Raw genomic sequence first — 17,626 nt, forward strand, 5'->3', positions numbered from 1 at the left:
ATATGAGCGTCTTTGGGCATAGCTTTGGTAGAGTGGAGGAATAAGTTATAAGAAATGAATAAGTTGAGAAATGGGGATATTTAGGTAATTGAGTGATTATCAATATGCATGCTGAAGTCCCTGTACAAGAATAGGAATTGAGGACAAGTGAAAAATTGTGAGGCAGGCATTAAACTCGTTGAGGAGGCAAAGAGTGTCCTGAATATCTGTGGACAACAGTGAACAGATTCTTAATTGGGTGATAAGTATGAACTTAATGAGCCTCAATGCAGCAAAGCTTGTCCAGTGAGATTGGTAGAAGAGCCCAGAAGTAGCAATGGGGAAGCAAGAAGTAATATAACTCCCCTAGGGTAACCAGTAAGTTGAAAGTTATGAGTGAAAATACAACCAGTGACTGAAATGGTAACCAGGGAACTGTGTTATTGGGAGGGAGACTGATCTCTGTGAGTGTAGCAGAATGAAGGAGCATTAAAGAAAAAAAGCTCAATATGAAAATTAGTTTGTTACCTGTGGAGCAGGCATTCTCCTTCTATAATTTGGGAGGTGTTCAAGTGGGAGATGGGGAGGGATGGGTTATGAGGTGTGAGAATAAGGGAGCAATCATTGGGGATGGAGAATGGTAGTTCAATGATGGTAAACAGGTGTTCAAAATCACTGGGGTTGGGTAGATTATGAGAGGTATATAAGTGAATTCTGGTAGATTATTGTCATCCATAGGGAATTTTTCCTTTGATGGAGTTGTTCTAGGATATCAGACTGGAAAGGGAATGGGGTGGTAGTGGAGGGTACCTGGATGGGGGCAAAGAAAGACCAGGAGTCAGTTTTTTATAGCCCATGTGAGAAGAGGGTACCTGAAATGTGATAGAATGGCATAGGCAAGGTAAGCCTAATCTTCAATTACCCCTTGTCTACAAATGCACCCATATCTCCTTTATCCTCAAAAAAAACCCTCTTCACTTTATCTAGTCATCCCTTCTCTTTCATGGCTAAACTCCTGAAAAAGGCTGTCTATAATAGATGCTTCCACTTCCTTTCCTCTTACTCTCATCTTAACTCTTTGCAATATGATTTCTAATTTCACCATTCAATGAAAACTGCTTTCCAGAGTTATTAATGAACTCTCTTGTGTATTTGGTGCCCTTTCGTTTTAAAGGAGCTTTTCTTGATTTCTTTTGTTTTTCAAATCATAATAATTTTCCCATTTATCTCTCCCCTTTCTCCTCCCAGAGGGCCATTACATATAATAAAAAGCAGTTGTTAAAAAACAAGAAAAGAAGAGGAAAAAAGTTAACATACTGAAAGATATCTGAATATATGTGCAACATTTGTGGACCTTTGACCTCTACAAAGAGGTGAGTTGGGAGTGTCCTCTCACATCTTTTCTTTAGCCTTGCTTGATCTTCTACAATTTCATTTTTGATTTTTCATTCACTTTTGCTTTTTTATTGTTACTTCAGGTTACATTGTTGTAGTCAATATGCAGATTTTTTCTTTGCTCTACTTATTTCACTATGCATAAGTTTATATAGATCTTCCTATGCTCTTGTTATTTTTTTTGTCATTTATTATAGCACAGTAAGATTTTTAGTATAGTCTTATAACTGTTGAGCCATTTCCCAATTGATGGGCATCTACTTTGTAATTACTATCACCAAAATGCCACTATAAATATTTTGGTGTAAAGATTTTTGTCTTGATGCTTGGGTTATAAACCCAGTAAAGTAATCTCTGGGTCAAAGAGTATAGACATTTTAGTCACTTTATATAATTCCAAATTACTGTCTAGATGGTTGTACCAATTCACAACCAACAATGAATTAATGTGCTTATCCCACAACCCTTCCAAAACTGACTAGTGCCATTTTTTCTCACTTCTGTCAGATTTCTACCTTGCTTTGACTTGCATTTCTCTTGTTGATGATTTGGAGCATTCTTTTATGTGATTGTTAATACTTTAGAATTCTTAAGCCTAATTTCAGCTGAATTACTTTCCAGTTTTCCCAGTAGTTTTTTTTTAAAAGTAAATAGAGAATCCTTTCCCAGGTGATTTGTGTTTTCTACTTTATCAAATTCTGGATTACTGAATTTGATTTTGTATCCTCTTTCTCTAGTCTGTTTCATTGATTTATCTATATATTCTTTTTTTATATAAACCCTTACCTTCCATCTTGGAGTCAATACTATGTATTGGCTCTAGGGCAGAAGAGTGGTAAGGTAAGTGGTAGGCAATGGGGGTCAAGTGACTTGCCCAGGGTCACACAGCTGGGAAGTGTCTGAGGCCAGATTTGAACCTAGGACTTCCCATCTCTAGGCCTGGCTCTCAATCCACTGAGCCACCCAGCTGCCCCCAACTTACCTATATTTTTAAACTAAAACCAGATGGTTTTGAGAACTTTTGCTTTATGATGTTATTTGAGTTCTTGAAGTGCTATTCCTCCTTCATTCCTATTTCATTTCCCTTGATATTCTTAGTATTTTGGGTTTTTTTAATGAAATTTGTTATTAAAATCTGTAAAGTATCCCCTTGACAATTTGATTAATACGGCATTAAAATTGGCAATACTGTCACTTTTATTACATTGGTACAATCTAGCCACGAGTGCTGAATATCAAGGAGCTTAGCCATGGAAGGTATGAGATATGAGACATATAGGTCAATAGCTAATGAGAATTTGTAGATCAAGTGAGTTTTTTTTTAAACCCTTACCTTCCATCTTAGAATCAATACTGTGTATTGGTTCCAAGGCAGAAGGATGGTAAGGGCTAGGCAATGGGGGTTAAGTGACTTGCCCAGGGTCACACAGCTAGGAAGTGTCCAAGGCCAGATTTGAACCCAGGACTTTCTGTCTCTAGGCCTGGCTCTCTATCCACTGGGCTACCCAGCTGCCTCCTCAAGTGAGTTTTTTGAGGATAGGAAAAATGCAAATTTATTTGTAAATAAGAGAGCAATTTGTAGAAATTAAGTGATTAAAGATTAGGTTTATCTTGTCTATGCCATGCCATTAAACTCCAGCAATTTAAATTGCTTCCAGGATCTGATAGGACAAGTTGTGCCCCCAAACACCAAATCCTAGCAGACAATTCCTGGCATAAGTTTACCCTCTCTCTTTACAGAACATCTCTTTGTACCCTTAGAATTGTTCATCAGTAGCAACCTCTTTCCCCACTAAGACAAGGCCTCCTTTTTTTTTTATTCCCCAGATTTTTAAATATTTCCCTCCTCTTCCTCCCCCCACTCCCCTTCAAGCTTTCTTCTTCCTGAGAGAACATAGGAGTCACTTTCACCTCACTGCTATTGTGATTCTCCTGGTTCTATTCACTTTACTTTGCTTCAGTTCCTATAAGTCTTCCCAGGATTTTTAAAAAAGCATCCTGCTTATCAATTCTTATAGCACAATTGTATTCCATCACAATCTTATACCACAACTTGTCAACCATTCCTCAACTGTTGGACATCCTCACAATTTCCAGTTCTTTGTCACTACAAAAAGAGCCACCATAAATATTTTTGTGCATATCGATCCTTTTTTCTTCTTTGATCTCTTTGGGATACAAACCTAGTGCAAAATTTTGTAACCCTTTAAGCATACTGAACTCCTTTTTTTATACCTGGAGACCATATTTCCTTCTGCTGCTCCATCTTTTTTTTTTTCTGATCATGCACAAGGTCTTTAAGTTTCTCCTCTTGAGGTATTAGGTATTTTCAGTCATTCTCCTCATTTTCTTCCATTGCTAGCTTTCTGACTCCCTCACTAGTGATGGTAGTTATCCTGGGTGCTGGATCTCAGTGTCTCAGTTTCCTCCTATACTAGACAATTAATTGTTCACCAACCTAGGTCTCTGTTTCAAGGGACTTTGGGAGGAACAGAACAGGCTCCAAATGGATGCTGGACTCTAGTCTAGGTGTATTAGAGTGCCACACAGACCCCCACACAAGGTTTTCTGCCTTGTTCCCTGTTTCTCAATTCTCTGGCTCAGAATTATAGAGCACTGTTGTGCTGCTAAAATTGCAGCCAGGGAACATTCAGATTTCAAATATCTATGTAACTGGAAGGAAATGGGGATTAGGATGTAGAGTTGAGCTCTCTTGTAAGCCTTTTGATCTCAATGACAAGTTAATTAACTTTTCCAAATTCTCGTACTTCTTGACCTCTGAGGTCTGACATTTTCAATCACCTCTTCTTGATATTCTCTTCTTCCTAGTTTTTCTGACTCTGCTCTTTGTTCACATTCTAGCTTTCTAATTCCGTTGTCTCCTTTTTTTGTATCTTTATTTGGTCACAACCCTCTAAAAATAGGCCTTCTCAAACATCATATTTATGATTCTCAGACTACTTATCTAGCCCCAACCTCTCTTCTGACCTCTGGCTTGTTTTGCTTCTCTAACTGCTTATTAGTCTTCTGGGTCTACCATCCACCAGTCATCTAAGTGCCACCAGTGAGTCTCTACTTGGCTCCATATTTAGTCAATATCAAGTCCAGTCAATTTTATGTTCCCAATATTTCCTTTATATGCTTCCTTCTCTCCTCTGAGACTACCACCACTGTTACCTCACATATATACTATTGCAAAAGTCTCCCTAACTCAAGTCTCTCCTCCCCAGTTCATCCTCTACTTAGAAGTCCAATTGATCCTTCTAAACACAAGTCTGACCATATTCACTCCCCTAGTCAATGAACTCCAGTCATTCCCTGTTACCTCCAGGATCAACTATAATATCCTCTGGATTAAAGCCCCTTATAACCTGGGCCCCTTTCTACTACTCCAGCCTTCTTACCCTTTACTCTCCTCTCTGTATTCTGTGATCCATTGACACGGGCTTCCTTGCAGTTCCTCGAATGTGGCACGGTATCTCTTGATTCTAAGCATTTTCATTTGTTGCCCCCTGGACTTGGAACACTCTCCCTCTTTATCTTTGTCTCCCATCATCCCTGCTTTCATTCAAGTCTTGGCTTAAGTTCTTCATTCTGCCAAAAAAAAAAACCAAACAACTTTTCATGGTCTTCTTTAATCTTAGTGCCTCTTATTTGTACATAGTTGTTTGTATATTGCCTCTTTCATTAGACCCTGAACTCATTGAGGACAGGGACTGATTTTCCCTTTCTTTGAATACCAGAGCTTCATATGGTGCCTACCACATAATATATGCTTATGAAATGCTAGTAGATTGATTAATTGACTATTAGTGCTATTGAAATATTAAAGTTTCCTGTGGCTAAAATGCATATCAATTTGTCATTTTCAATAAAAATCTATTAAATATTGAGTGCCAGAAAGACTATTTATATACAAATGTATGGTTTTAAGGAAACTGCATGCTTAATAACAATGAATAAAAATGAAAGTATTTGGTACTTTTAATACTGGGTTTTATTTTCTTAAAAGAACAAAAGACTGACAAATGGAAGCAATGTTGGGAATGTGCCATGCATTCTGCTGGTAGCAGTGGCATACAAATCGGGGAAGGAAGCTATTGAAATGTATCTGTTATAACTTCATCTTGTAGTTGAAGGTGAAATCTGTGGCAGCCCAAGGACGGCCGTGCCTTTGTTAAACATGTGTGCGATGTGAGATAAAAATAGTAATTGTTGGACCTCAAAAGGAAAAGAAGAGTAGCTAAGTCACTGGCAACATTCCTTTACTTTGACTTCCACTGAATAATCAGAGACAGAAGGTCAAGTAGGAAGCCTCTGAAAGCATAGTGTGGTCAATAGAGACCCAAATGTGGAGCTAGGAAAACCTGGCTTGAATTCTGCCTGGCATAACCCTAGACAAATAAAGGCATGTTTTTGAACCTCATTCTCAGAGGGATAATAATATGACAAAACTCAAAAGGGCTGTAGTGAGGAGCAAATGAGATAATGAGATAAAGTGCTTTGTAAACCCTAAGGGTCTACATAAATGTGAGACTATATTTTACTGATTTGTGCCAAAGGGAAGAAAACCCCCACCCAATTCTTAGATATCTAAATGTCCGCAAAACAATGAAAATACCAATGAAATATCTCCTATGGCAGAAAAGAAATAAACGAACCAAACAATTCTTATTTTGCTATTAAAATTTATATTTTCGATTCTGAAGAAATATACTCCTTGCTAAGAATATTTATTGTTTTTCAATCTAGCAATCTTGTACTTAGGAGGTCCAAGGGAAGAGATTGTCTTTTGAGGCTTTATGTCATACCAATAATGGTGTGGAGTATAAATACCTTAGAGAATCAACACTACAACTTCTCATCACTCCTCCTCTCATCTGTCCTAATTAAGTTGAAACATAGCTAATTAAGGGTCATTAGAGAACTAATTTAAGGCAGAATATCTCCTTTAGGACCATAATAATAGAAAGATCGCCAAATTTTCACTCTACTTGCCCTATAGTAGGACTCATCTTTGTCTTATATATTTTTTATTCTATGTCACTGAAGGGCTAAATTTGCAAAGTCTCTTAATTAAAAGTCAAATATGCCTGGTGTGGTATATAGTCTCTAGTCTAGGGAAGTTGTCTGTCTGAATTGCTTGAGAGTTCTGAGCTAAAACTTGGGTGTTCTCATTAATGTGGGAATTAATATGATGAGCCCCCAGGAGTAGAAGGTCAAGGTGGCCTAAGGATGGGTGAATAGAACAGGTTAAGCTTCCATGTCAACCTGTATGGAGATTAGAGTTATAAAAGGTTGATTAATTACCAGTCTGGACAAGATAGGGAGACCAGGCTGGAAAAAAAGTCAAATAATTTATTTGGAAATAAGAAATATATTGTAAAGGGAATTCTCATTCAGATAAGGGTTGGACCCTGAGTTCCCTCCCATATGAGAATCTATGATTCTGTGAAAATCTAGAAAATGGAAATCAGTACACCTGGGAAAAGAGGAAGATTATTTGATTCCCCCTAGTAGATATTATGTTTCCAGGAACATATTAAAATGTATGTTAATACTAAAATGTTATGTGCTAAATTTAAAATATTAAGCAAAAAAATAAGTGGATCCAAAATTTAAAAATATTTGAAGTCAAGACTAATTTCTAAAAAAGGTATCTAACTAATAACATACTACATCTTCATTTTGTTAGTTGACATTATACCTCAATGAATTTCCGAAAATTAATTCAAACTTCATTGTCGATGGTATTAACCGAAGGGTAGGTGAGATTGTAAGAGAAACTGACCTGTCATTCAAAATGGTATATATTTAGCAAGGAACCCTAGATTAACATTGGGAGCTCTTAGGCTTTTTCCTTATTAATTATCATAGTGTGTAATTAAAATATTCTCTAAATTCAAAACTAAAAAATTCTACAGCTGAAGGATGTGATTAAAAATATGGTCCATATTATCATGTGTATTTTTAGCTAATTAATCTGTAGTGCAAATATTTAGTTGGGGGGTTGGGGGGAATAAAAAGGTAATATTGCTAAAAGACCCTTTTTGTGTATATTAGGGAAGTTTATTTTCATAACCCTGAATATTTTGAATGAATGATTTTTTTTTTTTGCATTCATTAGGAATATATGAGCAGAGATTCAGTCCTGGGATTTGACCGTCTGAAGGGCAATGAAGACAAATATGCTCTCAGGTTGGTGAGCTGACTAATACACCTGCCACATAAGTCTCAGTCACTTTCAAATGTCAATGAGGAGAAAATGCAGAGATCAGTCCTCAAGGAGAAGCTGTAATGAATGTTTTTGTTTTCAGTGAGGAAGAGACAGTGGATTTTAACTTTTTTATTGTTAAATCAGAATAATGCTTATTGTAGTGGGAAAATTAGGGGAGGAAGATGGAATATATATTAAAGAAAAAAAAACTAAAATAATGAACTCATGATTTTTAAAAATATGGTAGAAAGGTTGGGGATGTAAGCATTTATTCCCTTCTTTGTGCCAGACATTATCTTGCCATTTGATGATAAACAAGATAGTGTTCTCTGAGATGAAGAGAAAAATCTAAGAGGTAGAGAGCATGAATAGAGAGTTTTGTTTTATTTTTACATGGATAAACTATTTTGCCTTTACAAGGGTAGCTAGGTGTCAGAGTAGAGAGCTATATTTAATAAGGGACTATAAGGGGGAAAAGGTTAATTTTAAGAGTGTTAGACTTGATTATTTAAGAGTGTGGTCACCAGGAATTTAATTCCAAAGAGATTTTATTTACAATTTATTTACAAAATGTAGAAAGAGTCAAGCAAGAAATCAGAGAGAGAATAAGGTAAGATATCTAGCCTAAACACCAAGTAATTTACTCCCGGCCCCTGGGCAGGGAGAGTCAGTTCTTAACTGGAGGGGCCTCTGCCTTTGTAGCTGAGGCCCTGGGGATGCAGGGAATCTCTCTCAAGAGGATAGGTCTCTCCTGAGGTTAGTCTCTTCTGAATATCCAGCCATTGAGAGTCAGCTTTTCACTAACCACGTGTCAGTCTAAAGGAACAGGGTTTCAGGTCCAGTCAGCAGATCCTTCTGACCCTCTTCACCAGCCTCAACTCAAAAACATGAAGAAATTAATCCTTCAGGAAATTCACTCCCCTTTAAAGACATTTTCTCTTGCATCACTTCCTGTGTCTTCCCTAATTTTACGTCTACCAATCACAGTTGATCCTCTGCTCTAGGACTGCCCAGAAGGCAGGCAGTCAGTCGATTCTGATTCATCACCCACTATTGCACAAGTGGGTCACAGACTTCCCCCATTCATGTGTGAATGGGGTATTTATACCTTTGGTGATTAAATCTAAAAATGGGAAGATCTTCCCACTCAACTTTAAGTAGAGTATTTACACTTTTGGTGACTAAGTCTAAAAATAGGCAGGAGCTACAATTTAATCATCACAATCAGGGGAGAGTTAAACTTAATCTTCACAACACATAAGAATTTTATGGTTTCTTATATAGTCAAACAAGGTTAAATGACTTGTCTAAGATCACACAGCTAGGAAGTAGATGAGGCTGTATTTAAACTCCAAAAGCCTGGCATTCTATCCTCTGCACTGAAAATAAAACCAAAATGTCTTAGGGGTCACCATGGGAACATCTGGATAACTCTTATCTCAGTACCAGTCTATTAAATGGTGACTGTTGGGTATAGCCAAGTTGTCAGTTGTCAGTCAAAGAATGAGAAGTGCTGGGAATGTAGACAGATAAAAGGCTAAACCTCAAAATGCCTTTGTCAAGCATCTCAAAAATGTTTTCTTCAACAAATTCTGCTGATTTGACACATTTTTACTCAATATAGTTTGCTCTCCTTTATGTAGTATTACCCATAAAACACTTTTTTTGGGTTTGCTTACTATATAATCATTTAAGTATTGAATTTTTAATGTGCTTTTCATTATGTCAATATGAAGAGACTTATAAACATTGATATTTATATTGAGGGGAAAACATTGGATTTTAATCTACTTGAACTCAAAACTATTTCCTTTGGGCTTCTATACCTTTTCTTTATAAGATTTTTTAGTATAAAATGTCAAAGGCCTTTTCTGTATCTATTACAATTATCATGTGGTTTTTGTTGAAAATTTTGAATTGATATTCATTAATGATATTGCTTCATAGTTCTTTCTGCTTTATCTTTCCTTGTTTTGCTATTAGGACTATAATTGTCTAATAACAGGAATATGGAAAGGTTAATTCTTTTTCTGTTTTTGAGAAAATTTTGTGTAATGTGGAAATTAATCATTCTTTAAAGTTTGATAGACTTCTGTGGATACATCAGGCCTAAGCATCCTTCCTCTCATTCTTTGGTAGCTCCCTTATGGCTAGTTTTATTTCTTTATTTGAGACTAGATTCTTTAAGATCTCTGTTTGATCAGTCAGTAAGCACTTATTAAATGTTAATTATTGTTATAAAATGACAAATGTATTAAACTGTGCTAAGAATTGGAGATGCAATGGGAAGGAAAAGAGTCTCACTCTCAAGGAGTTCACAGTCTAATGTTAATTTAATATTTATTAGTTTTTAAATTTCATTTTTGTACCCTGTTCTAAAAAGGTTTTCTTTCCCTCATTCTTTTCATTCTTTATCTTTCTGTCTATTATAGACTTTTTAATGGTTCATGGCTCTTATATTCCTTTTTTATTCCCTGTATTTCTTATGAAATCAAAGCTTCTAAGGTACCCATTTGATGTTTTCTCTTCTGAATAGTTTCTGTGTTATGGTCTTGAAGATCTTGCCTCTCTAAGACCTTTTTCTTTTGTGCTTTCACTCTCAGAAATATGAGAGGATAGAAGTATAAGTTCATGGTAGGATTATTCTTATGTCCCTGATTATTATTATTATTACTTTAAATTCTTCTGTCTTAGAAAATTAAGTATTGGTCCCAAGGCAGAAGAGTGGTAAGAGTTAGGAAATTGGGGTTAAGTGACTTACCCAGGTCACATAGCTAGGAAGTGTCAGGTTAGATTTGAACCCAAGACCTCCTTTTTCAAGGCCTGGGCTATCTACCTGCCATTATATGTCTCTGATTATGCAATTCATTATTATTCTTTGCCTTCTCTATCATAATCTTTCTCCCATTTTCCATAGTCTCTTCTCTGGGTTCATTCCCTTCCTGTCTTCTGGGTGTCAGTTCTAGGAGTTCTAATTTTTCTTCTCCTGAGGCACAATAAACAATTTCCCTAAGCATCCAAACCTTGTAGATTATATCCATTTTAATATATTAATCTCCCTTTAAAGAATCTCCTCTATCACTGAGAGTGTTCTTCAATGGAACTCCCTCTAAACACTAAGACAAGTTTTCTCTCTTTCTTTGCTTTCATTTCAGTCCTTGCTTTTGCCTCTCATCTTTCTCTAGTAGATCCTTTTCTTCCCAAGACACTATAGAATTTATTTTCTCTTGATTGTTAACTTTTGACTTGGTTATGTGTCCATGACATTTCCTTTTATCTCCTGCCCTGCTTCCCTATTACGTACTCTTTCATTCTGCAGTTTAGTCCCACAAAAACCATTGATTCACCTGTAGGTGCAGTGTTATAAGGTTTAATCAATGGTGTTTCATGTCTATTTCCTCTACCATTTATTCTCTTTTAACTTCCACTTTTACTCTGGTCACCTTCTTTATGTTCAGAAATAAATCTCCTAACAGTCTCTCAGTTCTGTTTCTGTTTACTTTTCTTGTATTTCTATTGTCTGAATGTTTGAAAATCAAATAAATTACTCAGATTTCCATTGAAGACATGTTTTAAGTGTCTTTGTATTGAATGTCCTTTTTTTTTCATTAATAGTTAGGCCGAGGGTTGCAGGGCATGTCAACTTGGGTTGCATCTTGAGCTCCTTTGCTCTTTGGAATATGTCATTCCACTCTGTCCTATGATCTTAGTGGGTGCAAAATAGTCTTGTTCAAATATCCTCGCCTTTATATTTGAAGGTCTTTCTCTTGGTCACTTGCAGAATCTGGAATTGTTCAATTTATCTTCATTATGTTTTAAGAGTTTTCTGCAAGGGGTTTTGAATCTTTTTTTTTCCCCAATAGGCAATCTATGTATGCTTTTGATTGGCCTTTTGTTTTCTGTGTTCGGAATTCCAGGCAATTTTTTAAAGCCATTTCTCCTTCCCACCCCCACCCCAAGACTTTATTACACATTTTTTCCAATTGCCTGTAGAGACAATTTTTGATATTAGTTTTCTGGCATTTTGTGATCTGAATTCTTTCCTTCCTCTTCAAGGCAGCAAGTAATATGAAATGAATCATACATGTACTACCATGCAATGTTTATTTCTATGTTCATCATGCTGTGAATTAAGACACATCCATAGTTTCAATCTGCATTCAAACTCTATTAGTTCCTTTTTTGGCAGTAGATAGCATTTGTCATCATGCGTCCCTTGGGAGTTTGTCTTGGATAAGGATCTAAGCATCAGTGATAGTAGTTGTCATTTGTGGTTGATTATCACACAATACTGATGTTACTGTGTGCAGTGTTCTGGTTCTGCTCACTTCACTCTGCATGAGTTCATACAAGTCTTTTCAAGTTTTTCTGAAATCCTGTTCATTATTTCTAATGGAACAATAGTATTTCATTAAAATCACATAATATAACCTATTCAACCATTCCTTAATTGATGGATATCCTCTTAATTCCCACTTCTTTGCCACTAAAAAAGAGCTGCTATAAATATTTTGCACAAATAGGTCCTTTTCAGTTATCTTTGGGATATAGACCTAGTTTGATGAGTCAAAGCATATGCACAGTTTTATGGCCCTTTGGGAATGGTTCCAAATTGCTTTCCAAACAGTTGTATCAGTTCACAGCTCCACCAACAGGGTATTAGCATCCTCCTTTTCCTACATTCCCTCCAACATTTATTATTTTCCTTTTTTGTCACATTGGTCAGTTTTGATATCATTTCTTCAACATAGTGTTCAAGATTTTTTAACTGATGTTCTTTAGAGAGACTTACAGTTATTAATTTTTCCATGCATGTTACTTTGAGATCATGTTTTCCTTTTATAGGGATTATATTTTCTTTTGACCTCATTGCTTTTTTGGCTTTTCTTCTTTAAGATTATCTTTCAGTTTTTGTGTATTTGCATTTTCAATCATTTGATCTTTCATCCCTCTGGTGAGATCAGCCCCTATAGAATGATCTTTTCCTCCTAATCTGTCAATTATTTCTACTGTGTGAAGTATAGATTCTACTTTCAAAACTTGTTTCTTTTTTTTCCTTTCAAATGATTCAGGAACACTGCTGTGATTTTTATGCTCTTGTGCCTCTACGTGTTCTCCTGCCTCATCAGGTGTTAATTCATTTTCCCTTTTCTTGTAATATTCATAATATCTGGACTTGTTTAGTTGGTATGAGACAATATTCTTTTTGTTAATATCTTTTTTATTTGTTGATCTGCTTATAATCAGTTTTAATGAGATCTTTAGAATTTTCAATTTTTTCTCTTTGTTTCTCCACTACTTACTTTCTGACTCCTTGTTTTTTGATTGTGTTTTCTTTGTCTTAATTCCTTCCATTCTGGGCAACTCATGTTTCACCAGCCTCAGTCTCTGCCCTAAATGACTCCTATTGTTGTTCAATCATGTCCAACTCTTTGTGATCCCATTTGAGGTTTTCTTGGTAAAGATACTGGAGTGGTTTTCAGTTTCCTTCTCTAATTCATTTTACAGATGAGGAAACTGAGTCAAAAGGAGTTAAGTGGCTTGCCCAGAGTTTCACAGCTATTAAGTATGTGAGACTGGATTTGAATTCAAGTCTGCTTGACTCCAAGTCTGGTACTCTTAACTACCAGCTGCCCAAATGTCTTCTATGGAGACATAACTGGCACTGGCTAGTTACTGTGACCTTTCTCTCAGGCCTCTTGAAAGCTGTCCCTACTGGCATCCTGCCTCAGTTCCCTCTGTTCTTTGAATTGTTGGATTGAATAATAAGAATAATTTTCCAGGGGTAAAGCCCAATCAAAGCCATCCCAAGCCTAGTAGAGTCACTCCCAGTAGTGTCCTGCCCCAGTTCCCTGTGCTCTTCAGGTTACTAATTAAGCTCTGTTGTAGCATAGAGTTCTGATACACTGTAGTCCCAGGCAGAGAACGCTTCTGCTTTTTGGTTTTCCACCAAAGGTAGAAGAACAAAGAAATTGTGTGGCAAACCTGGGGATTGATTTTTGTAGCTTTAAGAGCACACAGGTTGGTGGGAAAGGAAGTGTTGTGTGAGCACAGTGGGAGTTGGGGATCAAACTTCTCTGCTGTTATTTTATCAGGATGCTACTTTGTTAATGTCACTGGTATCTTATACCATGGAGACAGCTAAAACTGCTCTCTCTCTCATGCATAACTCTTGGCTGGGAGAGATTTGAGAGCTCCCAAGTACCGGTGTCTAGTCCTTCGTTTTTATTGGTTTCATGACCTTTAAGTTTACTATTAGTCTCGATTGCATTTATTAAGCAACTAGTACATGAGAAGCAGCTACTGCCACAGTGTATATAGAGCCCTGGTTTTGGAATCAAGAAAACCCAAGTTTAAATCTGGCCTCAGACACTTGCTAATAACTGTGTGATACTGGGCAAGTCACTTAATCCTGTTTGTCTCAATTTCCTCATCTGTAAAATGAATTGGAGAAGAAAACGGCAACTCATTCCAGTATCTTTCCCAAGATAATTTCAAATAGGATCCCAAAGAGTTGGACATGACTGAAAACAACTGAACAGTGACAGGAAAGGCACTATGTGAAGTATTAGGGATACACATACAACAATGAGTGTCCCCATCTTCAAAGGGTTTTTCATAATATTATATAAAAATATATAATGGTTTCTCTGAAGCTCTCCCTCTCATAACATCTTATAATATAATATTACACCTTCCTCATATAGAGAGGAATATAATTTGCATACAGCTCTATAAAATAAATGTTTATACAAAGTGACATAAAATAATTCTTAAGAGGAAGAAATAATGGCAAGAGAGGATAAGGACAAGTATTGTATAAAAGATGGTGTCAGGTTTTTTTGTTCTGTTTTTTAAAGAAGCTACAAATTCTTTCTACTAGAGATGAGCAAGGGAGTTCATTCCAGTGAATTTCTGCAAAAGCAGAGAAGGCAGAAGATGGAAGAGAAAATAGGCAGCTAGCTGTCCAACTTGAATGAATGGAGAGTTGAGAATGGGAAATACTATAAAACAGAAATGGAGAGTTAGACAAGAGCCATATAGTCAAGTCACTGAAGATTTTTGAGGAGCAAAAAGAACTTGATTATGCACTAGAAGAAACAAGTAAAATATCTGATTAATATTTCTCCCCATATCTTATATTTAAAAAACCAAACTTGACAATGTGTAGCATACAATAGGGTGATAAGCAAGTTATAAGTGCTTCTATTAAGCACAAATATTTGAAAGAATCTGTTATAGCAAAAATCTGAATGTTCCCTCAAATGATTTATACTGTAACCATGTGTATTCCTGCCTAGCCTGTGTAATTTATATATATCCTCCCACAAATAATTCCCCAGAGGGAGCCCCTCTAAGGATGCTGGATGACTTCCTTGATTTCTCCCAGCAACCGTAGGATACAAGTAAAGCACAACTGCTGCCTACAGGTTATCTCCACAGGTATCTTTTGCTCTCACCACATGAATATCCCTTCTCTTTCTTTTCCCAATCATACATTTCTCTGATGGCATACTTTTTCTATAGTTCTTTACTTGGATCTTTACTCTCATCCCCTGCTGTACCCACTGGCAAGTTGCTTCCATGGTTATTCCTTCTTTCTCTCTTTCTGTCTGCTACTTGCAAACATGTCTAGTTTTCTCTCATCCTTAAAAATCCTTCCCTAAGTGGCTGAATGAGTCATGGTATACATTACTGTGCTGTAAGAACTTAGGAAAGGAGATATTGCAGAGAACTTTGGGGAAACTTATAGAAACTAAGAGTGAAGTGTGTGGAATCAGGGCAACAATGTGTACAATGACAGGAATATTGTAAAGACAAACAACCTTGAAAGACAGTTTTGACCAACACAATGACCAACAATGATTCTAGAAAACTAATAATAAACCATTCCATACAATTCACGATAGAGAAGTAATAGATTCAAGGTGAAGAATGAGGCAGGAATTTGTTTTGCTACACTATGCATATTTGTTTCAAAAGTTTCATTTTTCTTTTTCAGTGTTAGGAGGGGGAAGGGAGAGAATTTTGTTCATTTAAAATTCTCAAATTCTTTCATGAACCATGTTGCAGATATTTCCCTTCTTTTTTCCATAGCCAAACTCCTATAGAAAGTTTTTTATATTTATTGTCTCCACTTCTTCTTAATCACTTCTCAAACTCTTGTAGTTTGATTTTAGACATCAAGACTCCTGAAATTGATTCCACCGAAGTTACTAATGCTCTTTGAATCACAAAATCAAGGGACTTGTTTTCAATCCTCATTCTACTTGACCCCTCCATGTTATTTGATACTATTGACTTCCCTCTGTATCTGTATAATCTAAGTTTGTGAAAACTAATGGAACCAAAGGAATGGGCAGATGAGAACAATTTGTTCCAATAGCCATGAAGGTGGTTGAAGAAGGCACTGTGAAGTACTTAGAGCTTGGTCAGACATAGAATACAGCGAGGTCATCCACTGTATCCTGGGCTATTGCCAGTCCTGACTTTTATCTTGCCCCTGGACTTCAAAGACTTTGGAAGAGAAAGTGAGGCTGAGGACTTTGTGGAACTCTATCTCAATAAATCCAATTCACTCTGAAAATGAAGGATGAACATCAGCTATGGGTTTCTAAGTGACTTTATTCTCTCTTGGTCTTCTACCTTTATGGTTGTTCCTTCTGAGTTTCCTTTACTAAATCATCATCCATACCCCACACCCTGATTATGAGTGTCTCCCAAGGCTCTGTTGGGGCTGTCTTTTCTTCTGGGGATTGTAGAAAAAGGAAGAGGGCCTTCAGCAGAGCTATTGCTTCTAGGATCAAAGACAAACTACCCTGTTTTGGTATTTAAAGTCCTTCAAGACTTGGATCCAACTTCTTTTTCTAGGTTTATTACACATTGCTCTCCTTTGTTTAGTCTTTTTATTATTCCTGATGCAACAGAGGACATTCCACCTCTCATCTCCTTGACTATGGACAAGTTGGTAGCTATGTGGCACAGTGCATACACAGAGAGGGTCTTGGAGTTAGGAAATGCTACCTAAAATACTATGTAACCTTGTGTCAGTCATTTAACCCTATTTTCCCATCTATAAAATGGGAATAATATTACCAACCTTATAGGATTGTTGTGAGGATTAAATGAACTTGTAAAGCACTTTGCCAACTTTAAGTTTCTTTATAGTATTTTGAACATACCTGAAATGTATTTTCTCAAAGTACTCTATCCTCACTATTGCCTGTTAGAATCCCCAGGGCCCATCAAGTGCCATCTCCTCCTTCACACTCCTCTAGGCTGCTAGTGTGTCTTGAAATTTTCATATATACATTTTTCACACATTTTGTATTATTTCTCCAATAGAACCTTCTAGAAGACTGTAAGTTTCCTTGAATCCAGGGGCTTTTATCTTTTTACAGTGCTTGAGACATAGACACGTATAGATGGATACTTGTTGAATTGCTTTATTCATTGGTATAGCACCCCTAAGTGTGCCTACTTTATTTTGGGAGAGTTTGGCCTATTTGGCCAATCTCAGCACCAACCTGTGAATTTTCTTGAATGACTTAGCAACCTGTCACAATGTTTTTTTACTGGAATTTTCTTATATTTTCCTGCAGAAGCTTTATGCTGGCAAGCAGAGAATATTAATTGATCTGGTGATTTTTTTTCAATTTTATCAATGACCCAACATACCCACTATTTCCCTCCCCTTCATTCAAACTTTTTGTAGGTTCAAAAGACAAAAAATTGGGGGGGAGGTAAGGTGATTTATTCCCTGATTGTACCTTGGAAGACACTATCCCTAGGAGAGCTGTTTTCTTTTTCCTTAGAAAATAGCAGGGATTGCAGCTGTTGCTGATAATAATCATTATCCTCAATTCATGTTTATTGAGCAGCCTGCTGGGTGTATGGGACTAGTACTATATTAAGGACTTTAGTTTGCCAAATATCTGACATAGTCTATCAGTCATAGGCCCCAAATGTACATTGGGTGACAACAGAACCCAGCATCTTTGGATGATTGTACTGCAATGATACTATCTGGTCCTT

At 36.6% G+C, this 17,626-nt stretch overlaps 1 long non-coding RNA gene across 4 annotated transcripts in view; it reads left to right on the forward strand.

The window, feature by feature from the left end:
* Positions 1–17,626, forward strand: part of LOC103105971 (uncharacterized) — a 116,379-nt gene that overhangs the window by 85,942 nt on the left and 12,811 nt on the right. For all 4 annotated transcript variants that reach the window (XR_008916656.1, XR_008916655.1, XR_008916654.1 and 1 more), the window contains 2 exons: positions 1,230–1,352; positions 7,502–7,572. This is a non-coding gene — a long non-coding RNA (uncharacterized LOC103105971). The remainder of the gene's footprint in view (positions 1–1,229; positions 1,353–7,501; positions 7,573–17,626) is intronic.

Source organism: Monodelphis domestica, chromosome 2 (genome assembly GCF_027887165.1).
Source record: "Monodelphis domestica isolate mMonDom1 chromosome 2, mMonDom1.pri, whole genome shotgun sequence".
Lineage (NCBI taxonomy): Eukaryota > Metazoa > Chordata > Mammalia > Didelphimorphia > Didelphidae > Monodelphis > Monodelphis domestica.